Source organism: Passer domesticus, chromosome 13, assembly GCF_036417665.1.
Source record: "Passer domesticus isolate bPasDom1 chromosome 13, bPasDom1.hap1, whole genome shotgun sequence".
NCBI classification, from domain to species: Eukaryota; Metazoa; Chordata; class Aves; order Passeriformes; family Passeridae; genus Passer; species Passer domesticus.
In genome coordinates this window covers 12,084,424-12,102,017 of record NC_087486.1, presented here as the reverse complement: position 1 = coordinate 12,102,017, position 17,594 = coordinate 12,084,424, and the positions used below count along the sequence as shown (strand labels likewise).

Below are 17,594 nucleotides of genomic sequence, written 5' to 3'. Positions count from 1 at the left end.
TGTATCCCTGTTCCCTGCTTTTTATTGCATAAAGGAGAAAAACATGTCTTCATGCAAAATTTTTTTAATAAAGTAAATTCCAATATTTCCTTCTAGCAAAAGTTGTAAGAACTTTTTACAATTAAGCACAAAAGTATTGATTTTTATGTAATCCAGGGACTGCTGATCAGTTTCTAAAGAGAAATAATTTTTGTAACTAGAAATAGGAAGAAATTGGTATTCTCTCCTTTCAGTCATTACAGTTCTCATCAGCTGTTTTTTAACTTAACCTTTACTGGCTTACAATATCAACCAGACAAGCCTTCATGTAGTTTTTTTGGAGCTGGTTTTGAGAAAGAAGAGAGAGCAGGAGGAAACAGATGATATTTACTGCACAATTTTAAGATTCAATCTGGATGAATCAAAACGAGTCATCTCCTGAGCCAGGAAGTATATGAGGATGTTTAAATGTAATTGAAAAATTCTCCATTCAATGCTGCAAAGAAAATTCTCCTTCCAGCATAGATCAGTCTTCAACAGCCACAACCCTTATCTATTAGTTGTGATTCTCTAAAGATCCTAAATCACTTTATACAGGAATATTATTTAGCCAAATGTTTCTGTGCAGGATTTATGCAGCTAATTAATCCTGTTGAAGGACTATTGTCCCACAGATAATTTTGAGTTCTGTAGCTGTTTCCCTGTGTACTGTGTTCCTTGTACTCTGCCAGGGTTGACAGACTCAGAAAATACTCTTCATTCTACTATCCAGGTCGTTAATAAAAACACTGATTAATACAAGACATATAATATTGACAAGCCTCCTTGATATATTACCATGTTCTGACACTTGGCTAATTATACATATTCTTTAATTTTTCTCTGAACCGTTCTATATCCACCAGGCAGTAGACACCTCCAGACCACTTTTCCTCCTCTGAATCAAGAAAAGACTACATGAATGCAGTGCCAGAAACTTGAGCCAATCAAGGTATATTGTATCAAATGCTTCTCTCCTCACCCCCTGACCTGTAACACTGCTGTACAAAGAAATTAAATGGGTTGGTCACGATTTGCCCTTGAGAAATCTGTTTACTTGTAACAGATCTTGCTAACTGGCAGGGGCTTATAAGATGTCTATCCAATTATTTCTTGCTAGATTTAAGCCAAACAGACTGGTCTTTAATTACCAGCTCATCCTTTCCCTATCCCCTCCTGAAGTACTATATTTGCTTTTCCCCAGATACCACTTTCTTTTCTACACAGCCAATTCTTTAAATGCCCTAGAATTAATCACACCAGGTCCTGATTCCTTGAAAACATTTAAGAAGAACGACACTTAAAGCTAGAAAACTTTGGCATCTATTTTTGTATTAGCATAAATCCTTCAGTACAGAAGAATCCTCTGAAGCAGTTAAAAAAATGTTTTCAACATCTATAAATTCTAAAAGAAAGCATAAAGTGGCAGTCATGTGTCTTAAGAAAATTTAATTCCTATTCATCAGGCTTTAAGATCAAGAGAAACAGTGACTTGTATCGACAAAAATAATTTATAATTTTGAAGGAATTGGGACCATAGCTGTGCACTTGGTTCTCAGGGTATTTTAGATGTGTATCTCTAGCTCTCCCTCCCACTATTTGAGTTCTATTGTTCCATTTTTGGAAAGCAGATCCTAATATGAACACTTCTACTTTACCACCCTGAAAACACTATTTCTAGGGGCCAAAAAAAAATCAAGAGGCAGTTAAGAGAAACTTGTGTTTAGTCCTAGAACTGTGTCTGTAACTCAAGAACTCAGAAATCTAATCCTTGGCTTTGCTTTCCCTGACTGATGACGTTGGTGTGTCTCACCAGGGTTGTGCAGTTTTGAATCTCACCATGAGAGATCATTGGGTGTATGGAGCCTTGTTTCACACCTAAGGTAGGACACAAACCAAACTCCCTCCTCTTTCCCCTTGTAAAAACACGTCTTCTAGAAGGAAAAAGCCCCGCTAGAACAACCAAACAAATTTCTGACAGCCTAACACCTTCTCTAACTACTGCAACTAGTCCTTACTGTATTACACTGTGATACAGAAATAATTCTTGGCAAATCCCTGCTACCAAACATGCAGAGATGGAGATCTTTCCTTGTGGGAGCTACACAGAACTGAACCTCTCCACTGTTCTTCACATATTACTTTGTTGTTCATACCAGTCCTACAGATGCCAGTGCAAATGACTCAGCCCTTGCTCAATGATATTTGATTGATTACCAAATCATTACTGAGTCTGTCTTCCCCCCGCCCCCCACCCCCAAAGTTGTTGTGGCTTGAATATCAATTTTTTAGTTTAGATCAGTTTAAAAGCACTTAAACAATTGCATTCAGTTGATCCTAATGGAAACAATCCTGAAGCATTGCATTAATGACACCATGATATCACAGAGTAAACTCTAACCCACGTAAGACAAGTACAGCTATTACAATTAACTCTTCTAAACTACCTGAGCCAGCAGAAGGGTAAGTGTCAAAGACCTGAGGCAGTTTTTCTACTCAGGAGAATGCTGTACAATGAATAAGAATAGAAATAAGAAGACAACACTGAGTTTTTTTATTTACATACCTGGCATATAACAACTTCTTCAAGAATATTTACAATCAAGGATGACATTTGTTTAACAGGCAAAACCAAAAAAAAAACAAACCACCACCAGAAAAAAGTACCAATTCCATTTTCAAGGGGACAATCTCTACCTCATCTATCCAACATGAAATACACCATTTGATCTTCAATGCAATGTAGCATATTTATTTTTTCATATTTTGAAATAAACTCAAAGGAAACCAGCACAACCCTTTAACTAACTACTAAAAGGAAAGACATACTCATTTTTCTAATTGTCTTTTCCCAAAGAAAATTCCCCTTATTACAGTATCCAACCCCCATACCCTCATCTCTATAATTGTTATTGAAGAGACATATTGCAACTGGGATTCTGTAATAACTGCAGCAAATATTAAGATTACATAAATAATGTAACAGTGTATTTATCTTATAAAATCTAGAACTAGTTTTTTCAGCTCTCTGGTGATGTATTCTCCTCACTTGACTCTACCTTACCAGCAGACAGATGCATTTTTTCTTACAAGGAGTCTAATTCTCTGGAGAGACCAGCACTGGCCCAGCTAGAAATTCTACAAAATGCCTACCATTATGACTTTCTTAAGAGAAATGGAATATCACGAGTTTGACAGGGAACAGGAACTTCTGTTCACTCCTGAACTATCTTTTGTCACTAGCAGTTTAAAAATATTTCAATTGAATGCAGCCTAGACTATGGAGCAAAAGGCAGAGCAGCAAACCTACTCAGGGCTATTTCTACCCATTTTCTCCCACAAAAAATCTGCAGTGCTACTTATATTGCATGCAATAAATCCTTGTCTAAGTGTCCACATGCTATTTAAAAACACATCTTCAAGAGGAAGTAAACAATGAACAAAAATTGCTGCTGATCTCAACCCAAAGACTACAGATGTTGTAAGGTCTGAAACATAACTTCATGTTATTCTAAGAGCTACAGACTAAGGGTGATGAGATTTACAGTAAAGAGAGCAAAGAAAATCAATAAACAGAGTAATAAATAGCTTGCCTATATGGTACATGTCTTTCACATCAAATACATAAAGGAGGGACAAAAAATACAGAGATCATTTTGTCCTCAAAGTGAACTGTAGCACAGCACTTCACTGGATCTTGTTTCTCACTGATATATGCTCCTCCTGCTTCTGTGGGCAGGAGTAAACAATAGGTAAAAGCTATTGAGCCATTGTGTTTAAGTTCTGGCTTTACAGTCTATTTTCTCTATTAACCTGGTGGTAATTAATTACTACCTATATGCTTAATTACAACCAGTTAAAGAAATGTAGTGCAAGTCTGTAAACAAATCTTGGTCAATTTGAGGTAATGGGTAGTTGGAGCTAAATGAAATTTCCACTCAACTATGTTCATACTCAACATACTCAGTATTACAAGCATGGGGTTCCAGAGGATTCTTGAAAACTCCATGTGGAACTGGTTCCCAAAACAATCTAAAAATCTGTACTTCTTTAGACTGACAAATAACTTCCTTACAACTATGGACTTAGAGAAACTTGCTGTAGGCCTAGAAACACGCCCTCAAATAAAAAAACCTGGGGTCGCTTAGATGAAGTTTCACTCCAGGTTACCAGAAGGTCATACTGACTAAATAAACACAGTATATCTAAGGAAAACAAATTATATCAAGACTTATTACATTTACAAGAGGAAAGTGACGGGCACCTGTTCGGAACAATTTTGGGTTTGCAGTGAAAACTAGTCTCTATGCATGCACATTTCACTTCCTGCTGTTTGAGATCCAACTCACCACTGGAGTGTCCAACCCAACTGAACTCTGAAAGGCAAATGCAGCACCAAGTGCCACAGAAGAGCCAAAGGAGGGAAGGAAATTATACTGAAGGGGTAAGGATCACTTTCCTCAAGCACTTGTGCAACAATCAGCATTAGATTGTCCCTGGATTTCTGTCTCCTCATACAGTCCTTGGACTCTACAGTTGATTAGTTATTACCAATTCAAGGTGCAATTCAGTGAAGGTTTATTGATTACAATGTAATCAACGTTGTACTCTCCCAGACATGACAGCTGATGTTCCAGTCTCTTCCTTCACTGACTTTTCCTGTCCCTATTCACCCTACAGCTTTTCTGAGTTTCTCTGGCCTATGAAAATAACTCACACTTTATTACTTACCACTGTGTTTCATTTTCTTTAGTTATGATCAAAATACTGCTCTCCCAATAACTCTGAGCCCACACACACCATTTTAACTTTCCCTTTGGACAAGCATAATATGCTTTAAAGTCATATTAAAAACCAGTTATTTCAATATAGCCTACATAATTACTTTCTGGGACAGAAACACAGTTTCAGTCTTCCACAAATCCACACATATCCTTAAGCACTTGAGCTAAACAGAATGAATCGTGGTTTGAGAACTGCAATTGCTGTTCCTTGCTAATCCCCAGTGTAAACTCCTAAGCACTCAGCCTGTCCAGGAAAATGTGTATTGGTCCAACAATTCTTTTTCAACACTAAGACAGCTACAGGCAATATTGCTTGAAAAAGCACACAGTATAAATGGAATGTTGGCTGATTAGTTTCCATTTATCAAATCAATTTTCTTCCCCTAGAACATACTCAGTTAAATCCTGAGGAATTATCCCATATATGGTACATATAACATCCCTTCCTGACCTTTGTGGCATGATACTTGAAGTCAGTGTGGCAGCATCATGCTTCAACATTCAAAATCACATACTTTCCATTAACCAAAAAGTCAACAGATAACTAATATATTTTTCAGGGTGAGCAAACATTGATGCTGTTATCATGATGAAAGAAAATGCTTGGCTATTTGTTTAAGAGCCTGCCCACAAATGCTGGAGCCAGTGCAGGTCAACACCCAGAGAGAGATGCTCACAAAGAGCACAGGAGTGCAGCAAGATCAGAGTCATGGCACATTTTGAGCTTTGTGCCTTCCCCCCAGCCTGCTCCAAAGGCACTCATTTTATTCTCACTTGAGAATGTGGAATGTGAGAATGAGAATGTGGATCAGACCACTGCCACCAGGGCTGCTGCAGCAGAGGGAGCCTGATGGGACAGACAGCTCAGATTAAGTTTTTTCCCATGAGGAAAGCAGTGTTCCAATAGTTCCTTCAGACTTAAAAAAAAAAAAAAAAAACAAAAAAAAAAAAAAAAAAAACCAAAAAACCCTAAAAAACCAAAACACCACAAAAACAAAACAGAAAAAACACCAACAAAAAGTCACCTCAATATTAACTGACGTTCCCCTAAGACTGCACCATCAAATGCCCTAAATTTAAAGTGCTTGTTGAACTCACTCAAATTGCCAGAACAAGGTTGCCAGGAATATAAACAGCTGGTACTTTTTGTGAGTACACAAATTACTAATAAACAAAACAATTGCATCTTTAGGTGTTAGTCTGCTTTTTCACAGATCATCACTCAGTTTTCTTTTGAATCTAGGCACATTTTCTCAAACCCACCTTTGCTGACAAATTATTATAACTATTTAGTAGCAGAAGTTTTTCAAATGGTAGATTTCTGTCTTCTTGTTTACACCTATGAGAACATTTTAAGGTTATTTTTCAATTGTTAAGATCTACTGTTTTATGTGTCTCATCACCACAGCCTTAAAAAGTCAGACAGACTTCATGAGTTCCTTTGGAATTTTGTCTTTCATCATCAAAAGCACATGATGCTTTATATAGCTATGCATAACATTTTGCATTTTTTCCCCCAAAAGTTTGCGATTTTCAGCGCTGTCATTTCACAAGCGGTTTGAAAAATACTATCATAGTCTTATTTTTAAAACAAAAGATTTCATAGAGCACTAGGCATACACACGGGAGGGATGACTGCAACAGAATTACACCGATAAATTAAGGTAGTCTGGAAGCTGAGCTTTCTGCTCATCTTGCTGAAAATTCATCTGCACGAATGTCAGCCTAGGCACACCCTCCATCCAGCCCACACCTTGCTTTGTGCTAAAGGTCACAGACAAAAAGCAGGAAAGGATCAGATTTTCTGTGTGTCCATACATCTAACTTGAATTTAGTGTACAGAAATCCACATTAGATTAAAGCAAAGGAGTTTGTGCAGGAAAGCAGCTAAGCCATAGCAAGATGGTAACGAAGAATAAATTAGCCTGTAATAAAGACTTCTGGAGTGATGTCTTAAAACAATTACTTCCAGTACTAAGCTAATCCTGTTAGTTTAGATGCAGTATACAAATACACATTTTGCTTGTCTTTCTGTCATAGGTTATGCCTAAAACCTACTGAAAAAAATATATGTACAGAGGGGGACAGTAGATATAGCACATTTTACCCATTACTACAACACCTTCCATTCCCAAGAACTGTTACATTACTTTTCATGTTTAAAAAAAGGCCCAAAGAAGCAAAACGTGCCCATATGACCCTGTAACTATACAATATGAAACTCTAAGACCAGACTCCTGGTTTTACAACACAAAGATTTTTGCCTCCTTAGTATCATGGCAACATCTACCCTCAGAAGTCTTTGTCACTTTTTGTTAAAGGTGTGGGGGGAAAGGAAAACATTTAAAGCCTTGAAAATGGAAAGAAATAAACGAAGTTTTCTTTTGAGAAGAACAGCATTTATTTCCATTCCCTTTAGCTAAAAGACATGGGGAGGGAAACATCCTTTTAGAAAGTACTAACAATTCTTTAATACGCTAAAGTTTAGGCATAGTGAATGTTGGTTCAGCTTCTTTGGAAGTAACTTGGGTATATGCAGAAGGAAGGTAAGAACCACCAAAAAAACAGGGGACTCTGTGGTGTTGGCATATTCATATTCTCTCTAAGAAAAATTCAAAGGTAGCACAAAATGGTGTCAGCTACTTCCAAATCTGTCAAAATTACACCAGCTTTAGGTTCAAGACAGAGGCTTTGACTTTTTATTATGTCAGAGAACTGCAGACATGAAACTCTGTATTAGGTAGCTCTGTCTTTTTGCTTTTAATGTGTTTAAGAGCAGGTTAATGCAAACCCAAGAGACAGGAGGAGGCGTATGAGATGCACAACAACAACAATGTACAACAGCATTAATCAGCATATGACTGAGACCTGTTAGATCAGCTGTGATAAGGCCTTCATCAAGATCACAAGGTTGCAAGGGCAAAAGAAACTGGTAAAAGGATGTGAGGACTCCAAAGGATAATAAGGGCCCTGTCCATAGGAGCAGATGTTTCTGCACCTGGCATCAAGCTGCAACTCTCCTGAGCACCAGCCTCGTGCAGTACTGCACTCCTGTCTCTGGCTCACCGTGCAAGCTGAGCTCATGACACACCTGTTTGGTTAACTCTGGACTCTCAAAAGCCTTACACCTTTTTGGGTGAACTATCCCAGGGCACTAGCAACTGCCAGCTTGTACCAACTCACTGGCACAATGCTTTTTGTCCAGCCAGCTTTATCAGTTCTTATCAACTGCCCCTGCTTGGCCCCTCATCTGTTCAGATGGTGCAAGCTTGCTTCACCGTGCAAATAAGAACATTTACCTGGCAAGAAATCATCTCTGGTTTTGCCATCATTATTTGCAGAAGTTTGAAGGGAGAGGATATGATCTCAGTATCAACACAGGTTAAAACTCCTCACTGCTCTTTGAAAAAGGCCACGCGTCTCCTTTGGTACAACTGCTCATTTTGGGAAAGGAAACTGTGATGATGGAGTTGCCTGTGGAGGAATGGCATGTGCTGCACAACACTTCTCAGAGTAAGATCCTAGAGCCTAAGTACATAAGAAGTACTTAAATAAAAGGAGCAAGTAACACATGTTATAGTTCTGTCTAATTTTTATAGAAATAACTGCAAGAACACTCAAAGGCTGTCTCACTTCCTCTTCAGGAAAACTGGAGTCTTGAAGCAGTCACTGAAATGGTTTTGTCCTGTTTCAGGTTTGAACTTACAGCAGCATCAGAAAACAAAAACCTACAGTGCTATCTTAGCCACATATTCAGTTTTAAAGCCCCATCATTGATCCCCCCACCTCCTTCCCCTTCTGAGCAATGTCAGAAAGCTGTCCATCAGCCACAGTGTCCTCTGCCTCAGACCAACATAGCTCAAAGATGGGTCTCAGAGTGTATTTCAGACAGCACTTGGCAAACCTAAAGGAAGAAAAATCTGTTATTTTGGTCAGACTACAGTTCACAAAGCTAGAGTGGCACCAAGTGGTGAGAGGATGAATTTGCTCTTATTATGTGTATTTTTTTCATCACACTAGAAGCCACACTTGACATAAGTTAAAATAAGATGGTTTGGCAGCTCACTTTTACTGGGGAACGCAGGTTTTTAGAAATTCTACTTAATCTACACACACAAAAATAACAAGGATAGAACTTTCCACAGAGGATTCTTAAGCCAGTAAAGCTCAAAATTACTAGTAAGACAAAAAGCATCCAAATGTCAATAATGAGTAAGAAGTGAACAAAGATACAATAATTTTCATAATCAGATACAGCCACAATTAATCTTGATCTGGCCATTTGACTTCTCACACTCAAGGCTACCCTATCCTCCACATTGGAGCCATTGCAACTCTTGGTACATTTTAAAAGCAGCACCTTTTTATTTATTTGCCTCCTTTCTACCATATGTGACATGCAAGCCACCCCCATTCTTAAAATGTCTTGCACATTGTCATTTTTCATGAAACCTCGGGAAAAAAGAGAACAAGCAAAAACAAACAAAAAACCCCCCAAAACAAAACCACCAAGCCACAAAACAGCCCATACTGTGTTCCTTCAAAGATCATGTCAGGAAAATAATATTCCCCTCTGCTCAGCAATAATAACCATACGCTTCATCTCACTCTTCTCCCCAAAATACACCAGACTTGCAATCAAACCCAAGGAACAGAAGATACATATATATATATATATATATATATATATATATGTTACTATATAACAGATATCTCCCCACCCCCCATTCCTGTGCTATTCTTCTCAATAAAAAATACCCTACAGCTATTTCAAGGGCATCAGTGCATTATTTCTATAGAAAATGAGAGATTGTTTTCATCATGCATTTGTACTAACACCTAATAGGAGCTATTATTTACCCAGGCAACTGACAAAAGTGCTCATTCACATAGAAGAAAGTATTTGATGTTAAACATCTGTTGGCTACTTTGGCCCAGTTTTTCAAGTAGTGAAAGGCAATTTCATCTTTTCCTTGGTTTAACTTATATGCTCACTATAGAGAAGTCATTATCATGAGATCAGTAACTAAATCTAAAACTGAATGAATATCCTCACAAATCTAGAAAAATAGAGTGTGATTACTATTCTGACCAAATCTTTAAAGATATATGAATAGGAGGTATGTATAATAAAATATCACAGACAAGGCCAGTTAAGTAATTTACAAGTTATTTCAATACCTACAGAAAAACAAGTTCTGGAGAAGTGAGGAACTGAAAAGTGAAGCCCTGTTAAAACAGGTCTTTGTGGCAGCTGATGCATCCCAGTAAGCATGGGCAGGTTTGTAACATACCACTAACACAAAGGTGAGAGCCCAAGAGTGCAGCTGGGGTGAGACTTCACTTAAATATGAAAAACAACAGAAGCTCTGAAATTCAAACAGCCAGAAAAGTTCTTGGAGCTTTTGACCCCGTTCAGTTGCACAGGTTTTCAGAAACACCATCACATTAACAGCATAATCAGGTGGGTTTGAGTTCCAGGAAGCAATGCTCAATCTTCCCTTCAAAAGAGATGATACAAAATGTGAGCTATGAAGATTTCTGCTACTCAAAAGCACTAAATGTCTTTTCCTGCTTTTTAAAATTTAAATTCAAGGTCAGATGGTTACATTCTCTGTGTGAACGTCCCAACTGCAAATTAATGCTTTGTCCATAAGCTCAGCTTTCTTTCTTACTTTTAACAGATGGCAGCAATGTTGATCTACACATTAACAGCAACTGATTTCCAATTCCAAAACAAGAGAAATGATCTTTGTATCATTTCCCACAGAGAGGTAATTAATGGATATTTGCAAGCTGCTTGGAGATTCTCCAGTTAGGGGGGGTTGTTTGCTTTGGGGTCCTTTTTGTGGTGTTTTTTTTTTTCTTCTTCTAACTGTGGTGCAATGTTTACAGCCTGTGTTTCTCAAAGTGTTGTTACTTTTTTGAGATTCCTCACACCTCATTCCATTCTCTCATGCTTAATAGAAAGCTTCATTGTTGCATCTGACACACCACCACCTTGGCTTCCCATCCCAGACCAAACTCCAACCCTTCTAAAAGCCAGACAATGAAGACTGAAGCTATGCTGAGGGCCATTCTCTCATCCCTTCCCCATCTTCCCCCACTCCAGCCATTTGTCCAATTTCAGTATTGACAAGTTTTATACTTAGACTATAAAAACTTTAGGAGTGAATGATCAACTTCACAGAGTGTATTTGCATCAAGCATAACAGCCTCCCAATCTAAGGAACAACAGCTCCTGCTAATTTCTATTTCTTATGAGAACTTTGAAAGGAACAAGGTAAGAGGACAGTGTTGTCTGTAAAGACACAGCTGCCCTGGTTGCTTCTTTTTTGGTCATTATAAAAAATGAGGAGAAAAAAAACCAAAACAAAATTCTAGTGTCCACTGAGGTCAGTATGCAGTCCTTTTTTAAATTGTACAAGGATAGCTATGCTTCCCTTGGAGAAGTGGAAACTCACATATTATTTTACAATAGCACTCATCTCCTTGGAGCTTTAGCCACTAGTAGGGAAAGTTTGAGAATAAAAAACACTACCTACCAATTTATTGTAAATGAGAAGTTGCATGTTGTGCTATATTTTTAATTCTTTCATGAATTAGTGTTTATTCTGAGATAAGTAGATATGGATGAATAGCTGACTAAAGTACCAACTGCTTTTATAAAAGAAGAATTATCTGAAATCTAATCTTCTTTGTTGGATGAAACATAAATTGCAGAGGGAATATTTAACCATGTAAGGAGAAAATCCATAGATAAGGTACCACAGACTACACTTAGCAGAGTTAATTGTCTTTATCACTTTTTTGCTCTTTCACACAAGTTTCTAATGGAGTTTTTTGTCTAAATAACAAAACACACTGTCATTAATATTCTCTGGTACAAATTTCTTGACAATTAGACTTTAATGATAACCAAGTGCTGCCATTTGGATTGCTTGGAAGATAAAACTTCTGTTTGCTCAAGAGACCTGAAGCCAACTTTATCCTTTTGCACTAAGACAGAAAAATCTACTGTAAATCGCTCAGTGGGTTTAGCAGCATGTTTGACTCCAGCTGGTAATACTGACTTCATAGTCTCTGATGATTACTCTCTTTCAGGTCAGGCGTACCTATTTTGTCATATTTTTTGTCAACCTTCCTCAATTCCCATTTTATGGTTTTATTCCAAGTTTAGAGTACACATTCTGACACACCACAGTGGAATTGATCAGTACATCCCAAGATATTTTTTACTATGAAAAATTACCCATGCTACATGTGCTATACATAACTCACCTTTTACATCTCCTTTAGCTAATTGCTGGGGAAAAAACCTCTTCATTTTTACTAATAACCACTTTACACAGAGATACACAATGCAAAGACTAAAGGATAGCAGAGCAGAAGGGGTCATTTCAGTTATTGCTGTCATATATGACCATGCTTGGTTTTATTTAATTTGCTTTCAGAGAGCATTACAACTAGCTGAAATATCTAAAAGGCTACTAATTATCCTTCTCGAAAGAAAAGAATTATAATGAGTTTCTCATAAAAGTCCATCTACTTCTCCTAGTTCTGTCTAATCACTTGCTACTTGTCTGCAAATGGATTTGGTCTCATACATAATAATAATAGTGACAGATGTTTTTCTGCCAGTCAAACTTAAAATTCAAACTTCAGTTGATTATTATGAGTAATCTACAATTTCCTCCACAATTAAGGCTTAAACTTTGTTCACATTAACAAGTTCAATTTTGACCTCCCACTCACATCTATTAATGAAGGAGAACTTAAGAGATACATGAGAATCATGGCAGAAGAAGAATTTTCCTTCCAATTCAGTGTAAAATGAAGGAGAAAATTCCAATTTATGGCAATGTCTTATAGATATTGCCACATCTAGTAATCTGTCACTTTACTGAAGGGAGAGGAGGAAAGCAATAGAACTTTACTGGACTGAAAGCATGTCCTCATGCCCAGAACTGAAGCTGAGAGATCAGAACTCTGATTTTAAATCTAATTGATAGCTGCTTTACTAACATCAGGAGAGACTATGGGCTAAGAAACAACAGGCAACAAACAAGCACTATAGTTATCTTCCCTCTGCTTTTGCCTCATTAAAACAACAAACCTTCCTCCAACCACCACCAGTAAGACCCAAAGAAAAGCAGAGAATTTTCATAACACAGCAGAATTGATTTGGATTAACAGAATGCAGCCCAATGATTACTGATCTATGAAGCTTCACCATTAAAGGTACTCACTGGATTTCTAAAAATTCCTCTTTGGGCAATGTCTAACAGGGAGAGAAGGAAGGTGAGAAGATGTAGTTTAATGGATTTATCTACTGAAAAATCTAACGCACAGGGACAATGTTTTGTTACCCACAGTCCAATTTTAAAAGTTATTAAGATTTTAATAGGCTCTCTAGATTGCTGTGTTGACTCTGACAACCTAATTTAGGCTCACTGGCAGTTTCAGAGATGCTGCATTAACTGTTGGAGCTGGCCAGTTTAAATAAACTCCTTGCTTCAGAACAGCCACAAACCAAAATAAACTCTGCAGAAGAGTTCAGGTTAGAGCATTTGAAAACAACTGAGGGACCTGAAGAGGCAATATAGAGGCAGGACCCATCATGAATTTCTAAACAGGCCTGTGTCTGCTATACAGGACAGAAAGCACCAAGGAATAGCCTTTTTGAACCACTTAAGGGAGGAAAAAAAAATAAGTCTTGGTTTTTCTTTTGCATGCAGCAGACTGAGCAGTAGCAGGGGGACTGACATACAGCTAAGGAAGATGTAGCTTAATAAATTTTTTTTTAATAAAAACATTTGTTTTATTCCATAACTTGTGGTTACTCAAAACTCACTCAGATAGAAGCCATGAATTAAAATTTTGGTTGCTGAAATGACTTCCATGCAGTTTTTACTTTTCAAAAGTGAGGGAAAATAAAATACTTTTTGTTTGTGGGTTTTATTGTCTGACTTTTTCCTCTAAACAATTTGTTTTCCTTTCACCAGCAACAAAATAAAAGGGAAGAAAGTTAAACAAAATCTTGGTATGAAGATTTCAATTGCAGTGTACTTAATTCCAATTTTTTTTTAATAAATTAAAAATGACATAAACTTATAACTGGTAATTGATGTCCCTCAAGCTGCTAAGAGTGCTACTTATTACAACAGAACTTAAGACCGTCCATTTTATCAAGAGGGTAATTTACTCCCTCACTACAGGTCTTTGTGAACACTTGAGAACAGCATGAACATCTCTAGCAGAAGCTTTGGCAAACAAAAGAAACTGTCAAAACACTTGTCCACTACCTCTTTTACATCAGCAGCTGTGAAGTTTTCATTGAGAAATCATTTCTGGAAAGACAGATGATGTGTAAACTCAAAGTTATCATTAGATGTTAGTACTTATTATTCATCTGAATCTACTCTTTGCATACTACTTTTAATTGCTTTGCATTTAACCCTGACAAAACATCACAGTGAACACGAGGCAGAGCAAAATCTTCAGGAAATGCTAATACAGCTATTTCTACCTAAACAAGATCCAAGTGCTTACAAAACAAAAATAAATAAAATGTCAAACAAAAAAGTAAGACCACAACACTGAAATGCTGGCTCCCAACACTAACCTGCCCTCCCTCCTGCACAGTTGCAGCAGGTGATTAACAGCTAAGGGGGGTTTGCTTTCAGCTCCATGAGACAGTGAACCTGTTCAACAAATAATTCCTGTTAAAGGCTACTAGGTCATTTGAAATAATTCAAGACCTGTCTTTTTACTTTGAGTACTTTGGTCTAACCCCATATTTACTTGAGTATTCTTAGCGTTTAAGAGTCTTAATTTTGTTGCCAGTACTTCTTGACTTTTTCCCCATTAGTTGCTGCCACTGGGTTCACAACTGGTGTAAGGGCATCTGCTTCACGATGTTTACACATAATATTTTTTCACAAATAAAGTGAAAGAACCAGAATTTTCCCTGGATGTCTTAGCTGCTGTCCTGACTTGCCAAGGGAAAAGAAAATATGCATTGATTGGTACAATACACCAAAGCCTAAAAAGTTCAATCTAGTGGTAAGAATGAAAGTTGACATGCACAGTTGTCTTAATCCCATCTTTTCATTTGATCACAGGCCAGTATTACCAGTGTAAAGTTGAGGAATTCGTGAAAGAGAAAATTAAGATATTAAGGTTCCTGCCAAACCCTAATGAAGGCCCAGGGACACAACAATCCCTTCCCATTAACTCTCCCAAGAGCCCTGGTAGCTCTGGATGGTCCTGCCCAGCCTGCACTCCCTGGTATCCTGTTGTTTTGCCCCAGTCAATCCTGTTGCTCATTCCTTCTGTAGCAATGTTTTGTCTTCCTCAGACTATAATGTTCCACACTTCTTACACAACATTCCCCTGGTGAGGGAGGCTCAAAGCTATCACAATATGTCCTGGGGCATTTGACTTCACACCATCTTTCCTTGTTCTTGATTTGGGTTCTTTGGTTTGGGCTGGGTTTCCTTTTTAATGTTTATCTCAATAAGGAGAGAAATAAAATGAAAATCCTAACGTTTATATTCCAGATGGCAAAGTTCAGAGGATTGCCTTATCAGCTCCTGCCTGTTGGTAGTGAGGCTTCTGCCATCTCAGAGTTCATCATGCATACAGAGAAATGTGAATTCTGCTTATTTCACCCACAAGCCCCCAGGTGAATTTGATTCACTGCAGCCTAAGACAGACAGGCTTACCTAAGTTCACCTGCTTTTTTCCATTGATGTTGCTGCTTAACAAGGAGTCCATTATCAGCATGTGCCAGCAGCTGGCAAGGCTATGAGACACCAGAGCTCCAGCCTGCAACATAGACCTCCAGCTAGGTAACAGTGACTGTCACTGAAGTGACCCATCAGAGGGGCTGCTGTGTTTATCAGAACAAGGAGGAGCAAAGGGAAAGACTGGTGTCCTCACAGCAGCAGCTCAGAAACAAACATTATTATTCATACTGCAATATCAAATACAAGGATGTGCAGGTTTTTTGAGACCCACAATGAAAGTACTGAAGATGATTTAAATTAGCAGATGCCAAGTTGTTCAGCAGCAGAAGACCAATTCCATCATCACGTGTTTAAGGAACATCAAAACTAAAAGCCAAGCACTTACTCACATATTAGTGATTTGATTCAGTCTCACATTCAAATTTCCTATGGCACTCCAAAGACACACAAATTCTCATTTGAAGTACAACAATTTGTATCTTCCATTTAATTCTCCCCGTCTCTCTAAATGGAAATCAGAAATGACCAAACTCCAGGGAGCTCTCTCAAGTCTCTCTGAACAGGGAACACTTCATTAGCCTCATCAAAATATCTCCCTTCCCATGCTTGTTGTTCGACTCCATATTTTATCCTCCTCTTTTCAGCAGTGTACCACAGCTACACTCACCTTTGTTCTTTAGCACTACAGCTAATCTGGATATGCCAGCCCAATCAACACAACACAGTACTCAGAAATTCACTTCTCCCTTGTGGAAGTGCTCTGTCCCTTATAATACAAAGAAGTAACACACCTAAAACAGTCCAGACCACATGATACAGCAGATGAACAATATTAATTCACTATATAATCCTAAGACAACTTGATATGGTAAGCTACACCTCCAAAATTGTTCTCAGGGAAAAGACATGCACACAAGTAACCACTCCAAGTATTAATTAAAGCTTTTAAACATCACAGTATTGACACAAAGGAAAAAACAAAAAAACTGCCATCTTAAGAAGCCAAGACACCAAAAATTTTAACATGGCTTTGAAACTGGTATTGTTTAAAACAAAAGTCTAAATTATTGCTTGAAAAAAAGAACTATCCATGTATGCATGACACAACTTCTTTGTATGAATCAGTGAGGAAAGATGGACATTTAACTTCTTTCATCAGCTGTGCAGAGTAGATATCCTCCAATTGCAGGAATGGTATGTATTAAGGGCCTGAAATTCCAAACATTGCAGGATGCCTCCCAGAAGCAAGGTGCCACCACTGGCAAGGAGGGCTGGTTTGACAGTGCCAAGTGCCTCCTGCAAACTGACATCAGGAAACTGGGCTGGTGAGTTTTGTTTCCCAGGGAAAAAGGCCAACCTTCGTGTTCAGGGTCCAGTGGCCTGGAGTGGCTGGCTGCCTGCGGAAATTCCAAATGTCACAGGATGCCTCCCAGACGCAAGGTGCCTCCACAGGAGGGAAACTCATTTCAGGGCCTCACAACATCCCTGCATTGCAACAGCTACAGTAAAGCATGAGAGCTTCTGGGGAATGGCAGTTGGGTGCTGCTGACCCACAGATGGACTGAATAATACAACTGTCCTCACATTTGTAAGTGGGCAGGCACAAAAAAATTCTATAAAAATAAAAGTCAGAACAAAACACCACTATGAAACACATTTTAAAACAAATACCGACTCTACTCTGCCAACATCACAATCTCTGGAAACTTAGCCTTTATCAGTCTAATTAGCGTTGTTGCCTTATTGCAAAAGCTCCGTACCTTCTTGGTGATTTCTGATAGGCAGCTCCTCTTAGTACTGACTCCTTCTTCCTCACAGCACAGCCAACAAACTCTGTCTAACTTCTGGACCAGCCAATCTACTCTTGTACAATACCGATCCTAACTGGATCTAGCTGTGGCCTATTAAGGTCAGGCCTGTTCCTAATTCAGCTGTAACTCCATAGGGGTGAGATTACCTTCATCACTATCTCTATTCTCCTACGTTCCATCCATCCACAAATTAGTAACCTGAATCATCAGGACAATGAAAGAACATAAAC

The 17,594-nt window shown here is 38.2% G+C and overlaps 1 long non-coding RNA gene across 2 annotated transcripts in view; it reads right to left on the bottom strand.

Annotated features, from left to right (window-relative positions):
- The window catches only part of LOC135280407 (uncharacterized), a 46,410-nt gene extending 29,029 nt beyond the window's left edge, over positions 1–17,381 (bottom strand). For both annotated transcript variants that reach the window (XR_010347349.1, XR_010347350.1), the window contains exon 1: positions 17,314–17,381. This is a non-coding gene — a long non-coding RNA (uncharacterized LOC135280407). The remainder of the gene's footprint in view (positions 1–17,313) is intronic.
- Between the last annotated feature and the right edge of the window lie 213 nt (positions 17,382–17,594).